We start from the raw sequence: 6,572 nt of genomic DNA, 5'->3' as shown, positions 1-6,572 counted from the left end.
TCGAGCAGCACAGGCAGATGGTAGCTTCCAAAAACCTGACCAAATCCGATGCTTGGCTTACTCGTCATCACATGGAAACTTTTCCCTCCTTGTTGCGCCAACAACTTATGGGTAACTCTGAGATTCACCCATAGCTTGCCTGGTTAGCCAGGGGACCTGCTAGCACAATCGTCAAATTCCAAGGCTATGAGATAAATGGTTACACATTTTACACGAGAGCCCAGGACCAGAAAAGCACGAACCAGAATAGTGGTGTCCGCATAGATGCCATGGACAGAAATAATAGCAAGGAGTTGTATTATGGTTTCATACAGGAGATATGGGAACTCGAATACGGACCGCTGTACATCCCTCTATTTCTTTGCAATTGGGTGAAGCTAACTGCCGTCACCAAAGATCAGTACGGAATGACAATAGTAGATCTGAGCAAGACTGGATACAGTGATGACCCATTCGTACTTGCCAATGATGTGCATCAGGTGTTCTATGTGAAGGACATGTGTAGCAAACCCAAGAGGAATCCAGAAGAGACATGGGAGCCAAAGTGCCACATAGTTTTTCCAGATAAAAGAAAAATCGTGGGAGTCGAGGATAAAACAGACCAATCAGATGATTATGATCAGTTTGATGGCATGCCTCCATTCGCCGTTGAAGTTGATCCAAGCATCCTGCTATCCAAAGAAGAGGCTCCGTACTTACGCCGCGATCATGATCAAGGAACTTTCGTGAAGAAGAAATTTTACAACGTTGTATTGTAATGCGTTAAATGTACATGACCTTTGTGTATTAATTGATACAATTTGTAATATACCCTATGTATGATTTCATGTGTTCTTAAATTTGTTAGGTGATGATTTTTTAGATAAAAATGAACAATGTTAACCACATACAAACAAGGATTTTTCTGCGCATTGAAATTATTTAATTGAATAATTTCTTGATCACAGCAATGTAGTAAAATAAATATTTTAGAGGCTAACTGAATTGGTATAGAATTAATGATTAATTCATACTTATTGTCAATTTACTCGTTAATTAAATATATTTTTGCATGTACAAAATCTGTGAAGGTTTTGTTTTTCATCCTGAAATGCAGTGAAAAGATAAAATAAAATCCATTTCCAAAAAACAGGCGGGAGAAGAAAACTAGAAAAAAAGACCTTTTGTCTCGGGTGCTAACAGCAACCGGGACAAAAGGCCCCCCCTTTTATCCCGGTTGCAAACGGTTGCCAACTGCAACCGGGATAAAAGGCCCCCCTTTTATCCCGGTTGGTGGTGGCACCCGGGATAAAAGGGTACGCTCCCAGCCCCACCTGGCGGATGCACCCTTTTGTCCCGGGTCCCGTCACCAACCGGGATAAAAGGGCCGGTGACGGGACCCGGGACAAAAGGCCCTTTTGTCCCGGGTGCCATTACGAACAGGGATAAAAGGGGGGGGTTAAAAGGCACTGTACTCCCCTTCTACCCCCCGCCAGTTACACTTAGCAAAATTTTCGCCAAGTTCCGCGCGTTCTGCTCCGCCGTCGCCACCCGTCCGCCTCCCTCGCCGGCCGCCGCCGTCGTCGTCCCCCATGGCGCCGGCTGTCGTCGTCCCGCCGCCGACCGCGCCCAGACATCGTCGTCCTCCATCGCCCCGGCCGGCCCGCCTCGATCCTCCTCGTCCGTCGCGCCCGGCCCCCACCTCCTCGTCGCCTCCGGCCACCGGCTCCATCCTCGTCGCCGCCTCCATCCTCGTCGCCACCTCGTCGCCCCTCGTCGCCCCTCGTCGCCGCCTCGTCGCCGTCCCGCCGTCCCGCGCGCCTTCTTGGTGGCTCGTCGTCGTCGCCTCGGCCGCCATCCTCGCCGCACCGGCCGCCGCCGTCCCGCCGACCCGGCCACCTCGTCGCCCCGGCCACCGTCGACGACCGCGCGCGAGAGGTTCGCCGCCGCGCCGGCCGGCACTGGCGCTGGGAGGACCTTTTTTTTTAAGTTAGAAAATTAAGTTATATTTTTATGATAGATTTTTAAGTATGATTGTTAAGTTAGAAAATTAAGTTATATTTTTAAGTTAGACTTTTTAGTTAGATTGTTAAGTTAGATTTTTAAGTTATATTTTTAAGTTAGATTTTTAAGTTAGATTTTTTTGAAGTTAGATTTTTTTTAAGTTAGATTTTTGTATATGTGTCCCCTCCGCCGTCCCGCCGCCGTCACAACCCAGTAGGCACCGCCCGTGGTTCCGGGGAACCGTCCCCGCCTACATCGTATCGCCACCCTGACCGCCGCCGTCACAACCTAGGCACCGCCCGTGGTTCCAGGGAACCGTCCCCGCCTCCGCCGCCCTGACCGCCGCCGTCACAACCTAGTAGGCACCGCCTGTGGTTATTGCTAGAAATTCGTAGAAATTCGTATAAATTCGTAGAAATTTGTATAAATATTCCGAACTTTGTAGGATTCATGTTATTTTATGATTTCATTATATACATGTATGACTGTCATGTATGATTCCATGTATGTTTCAATCAATAGTTGAAATGGCAGACGATGAGACCGCAAGGTATATCATGGAGCAGATAATCGCTAGTGATGGTAGTGGCGACAACGTTCCACTATCATACACGGATGAAGAGAGCACTCAGGCGGACATGTTCCTCAACATGTCCGCCGATGGGAATGAAGAGCAACAGTCGCAGCAACAACTTGCAGTGGTGGAAGGTTCCGGCGAGGTATATATAACCATTCTTGTATTGTTTCACGCCACCGTTACTACTACGTACTAATTAACGAATCTTGAACTGTTAGCCCTCCGGATCGACACAAGGGCAGAAGACCCGAGGTCGTACAAAGGTGATGGAAGGGAGGCTTGTCATCACGGAAGTGACAGAAGAGGGCAGGCCGGTTGCTCCCGAGAAAGTAGCAAAGAAGTATGTGAGTCAGATCGGGGCAATCGTCCGGGACAACGTGCCTATCAGCATCAGAGAATGGAAGGGCAGAAGCACTAATCCATACGCCCTCCCGGAGACAGAAAAGAATATGATGTGGGAAGACGTGAAGCGACATTTCACATTCCCCGAAGGATATAGTGAGAAGGATGTCAAAGCGTGGATGCTTAAGAAGATGGCTACTCAATTCCAGACATTCAAGAAGATGCTGGATACCCACTACATTAAGAAGGGCCGAACTCCAGACTTCAACGCGTGGCCAAAGTTGAGGGACCACTGGGATGCATTTGTTGAATATAAGAGGAGTGAAGACGGTGTGAAAAAGATCACGACCAACACAGCAAATGCTAGTCAGAAGGGCTACCACCATCATTTGGGGCGAGGTGGGTATGGCTCAGCAATTCCCAAGTGGAGGAAGATGGAACAAGATCTGATCGAACGGGGAATCGTACCTGCAACTATTGAATGGCCCGAACGATCAAAAAATTGGTACTACGCTCATGGAGGCTCCCTAAGCTAAGAGGATGGGACGTTGATTTTTAATGACACAATACGTGAGAAGGCCGAACATCTTGTGAAGAACATTGAAGATTCTAAGGCTGGGAGGTTGAAGGTGGACCGAGAACATGATGAGCTCACATTGGCCCTCGGTAATCCGGAGCACCCAGGACGTTGCCGAGGGTTCGGGGTGGTTCCGTGGAAGTTTGCTTTCCGAGGCGACAGCGCCTCGTACAGAAGCCGGAAGCGAAGAAAGGAACAGATCGAGGAGAGCTGGCGGCAGATGCTAGAATCTAAAGTGCAGGCACAAGAACAAAGAATGATGGATGAAATCAATCGGCGGGTGGCCCACGCAGTTGCGGAGTTGGCCCAATCTGATGCATTGCCGATTCCTAACACCGCCAGCCCTTCTCAACGCCTCTTGAGCAGTTGTGCTTCTACAGGGGTCCCCGATGCGCAGACACCCAGGTTACCCGTGGAGGAGCAACGGTTCCCCGTGGATGCCATCACACAACGGACCTCATGTGAGCTGCATGCACCGGTCGGCAACCTCACTATTAAGGTATACTTATACATAATACTTATGCAATCTTGTCAATTGATCCAGGCCTCGAGATCGGAGTTCAACTTGTTTACTTCTGCTATATGTACAGGTAGCGTACGGGAGTGCGTTAGCAACCCTGGCGGGGCAGAGCAGTCATGGCATGGAAATTCCACCAGGCTACGCCAACGTCTGCGTAGAGCAAATAGTTGATAGCCAGTATGAAGGTCTAGAGCTCGACTTCCCGGGAGGCGACGGGGAAAAGACATTGGCAGATGCGCTTCATGGGATCATTCTATGGCGAAAACGCTACATCATTATTCCTGGCACGGAGCCATCTCCTTAGCGCTTGGGTTCTGTAAGTGTCCATTTATCTCTATATGTAAATTTTGGCGTGCGTCACCGTACTAACTTCATCTTCCATTTCATGTAGGATGCTAATTCAGACATGCCGCCGAGAGGCGTACCTACATGTAGGCTTCATGGATCCATTTGTAGTTAACCAACAACAGATACAATTAGCGTCGGAAAAAACCTTTGCGGAAGTATACAATTTCCTAGACAAACAAACATTCCAGGATTTCATACTACTTCCATACAACTTCAAGTAAGTGTGTGTATACCGTCTACTTTCGATGTCTTTTTCCTTATCTCTACATGTTAGTTAGCTCTAATATGCATGAACATTTTACGCACGCAGCTTCCACTGGATCCTTATTATAATTGAGCCTGAAAGAAGCCACGTCACTGTCTTCGATTCGTTAAGGAAAGATCCGGTGGACTACCAAGAAGTGCAAGACATGCTAGGCTTGTAATAATTCTGGACCTTTATCTCTATGCAAAAGTTTATTTCCTAAATTTTATCCCTGTTACACTATATCATTCATTATTCTAATCCGCAGCGCATGGAAACAATTCATAAGGACACACAAAGGTCCATTCAAAGAAAAACTTACATGGAACACAGACTTCCCGGTACGTATGAAGTCTGAACAAATTATAGATGTTAAATATTCAACAAGGACTCTTGAAGGAAGAAAGAGTAGCTGCAATATGTGAAGGTCTCATTGGATTCATAATGGACGAGGTGGTAAATCCAAAAGGAGAATTTTATTACATGGACGACAATTAGACACTCCGATCAGCAACACCACGACGGGAAGATTGTAGACATATACTTTGATTTATTTGTATATATAATACGCGCTAATTATGATCGATTTGTACTAAGCTAGCTGAATTGTGTATATGAATTGTGTATAAGGATTGTGTATATATATAGTAATTGTATAATTACAAATCCCATTCGTTTAAATACTAGTTGATTTCGTTCTAAAAAAATCTCAACTACTAAAGGTTAACAAATTAAAAGGGCCGCGGTACTACGTATACGTGATGCATGTATGAAAAATTCAGACGCCACAGTGCCATGGCATTTAGTCCTGGTTGGAATCCAGCCGGGACTAAAGGGTCCCCCTTTAGTCCCGGTTGGTGTCACCAACCGGGACTAAAGGGCCTGTCCCGCGCCTGGCGTGGCAGGTCCTTTAGTCCCGGTTGGTGACACCAACCGGGACTAAAGGTGGACCTTTACTTCCGGTTAAAAGACCCGGGACTAAAGACCCCCCTTTTGTCTCGATTGGTTTATCCCGGATGAATATCCGAGAGATATGCACCCTACCAACCGGGACTAAAGGCCAATTCTCTACTAGTGCTTGACCGCCGTTGGAGGCTGGAGCGAAGACTTTGAGGCTTAAAGTTCTCGCTGCGTACTCATCTCCTCGTCTCCTCGGCCGCCGCTGCCGTCGCGTCGCTGTTTGAGCTAGATAGCATATATTGTTGCGACATGTGAAGCGTAGAATTCCAGATGGACTACTGGATTTCTACGGCTTGTCCATTTCTCTACTTTTCCGCAGCAACCGGACAGAGAAACTTTGCGCTGATGGAACTAGCCTCGTCCATTTCGATGCCCGTCGAACTCAGCCCGTGGGATTGTTTACCTGACAAGTAGATTCTCATTTCCAAACCCCCTTTTGGTTCTTACTTCTTTGTGATAATTTTGCTTCCAGGATGTATTGTGTGGAAACAGTTGTTGATATGGTTTTGTTTTATATGAAAGCGGACCAGCGGGTCAAGTCACCTTGGATGTATCCGATCAGTGCAAGAGTAGGCTGTACAATGCCGTGGTTCACAGGTTCTGCAAATCCTGAATAATATATATCTTCAAATGGAGAAATATCTCGCAGATAATTAGTTCTACGAAGGGTTAAATAATTACAAACTGGCAGGCTTTGTAGCTTTACTAACAGAAATTTGACACTAGAATCCAGGAATGAGGAATTTGGCATTACCAGGTTTTGTGCCGTGGCCGTGGACGAGGGTTTTGTGTCGTGGCCGTGGACGAGAGACAAATCTTGCTTAACTGAGCTAATTCGTAGTTGGTACAAGTTATTAGGTATGGTTGTTCTCCTTATGTTAAAATTCAGTTCTCTTCCCTAAGAACAACTCCAGTAATAACCCTTCAATCAATACCTTCAAAAGTCAACTGAGAGTTCTCTTTATCTTTTAGGACCACAAAAATATCTTCAACTCCAACAATAATCCTAATGGATACGGGG

Source organism: Setaria viridis, chromosome 1, assembly GCF_005286985.2.
Source record: "Setaria viridis chromosome 1, Setaria_viridis_v4.0, whole genome shotgun sequence".
NCBI lineage: Eukaryota > Viridiplantae > Streptophyta > Magnoliopsida > Poales > Poaceae > Setaria > Setaria viridis.
Note: the sequence above shows the minus strand (reverse complement) of the source record.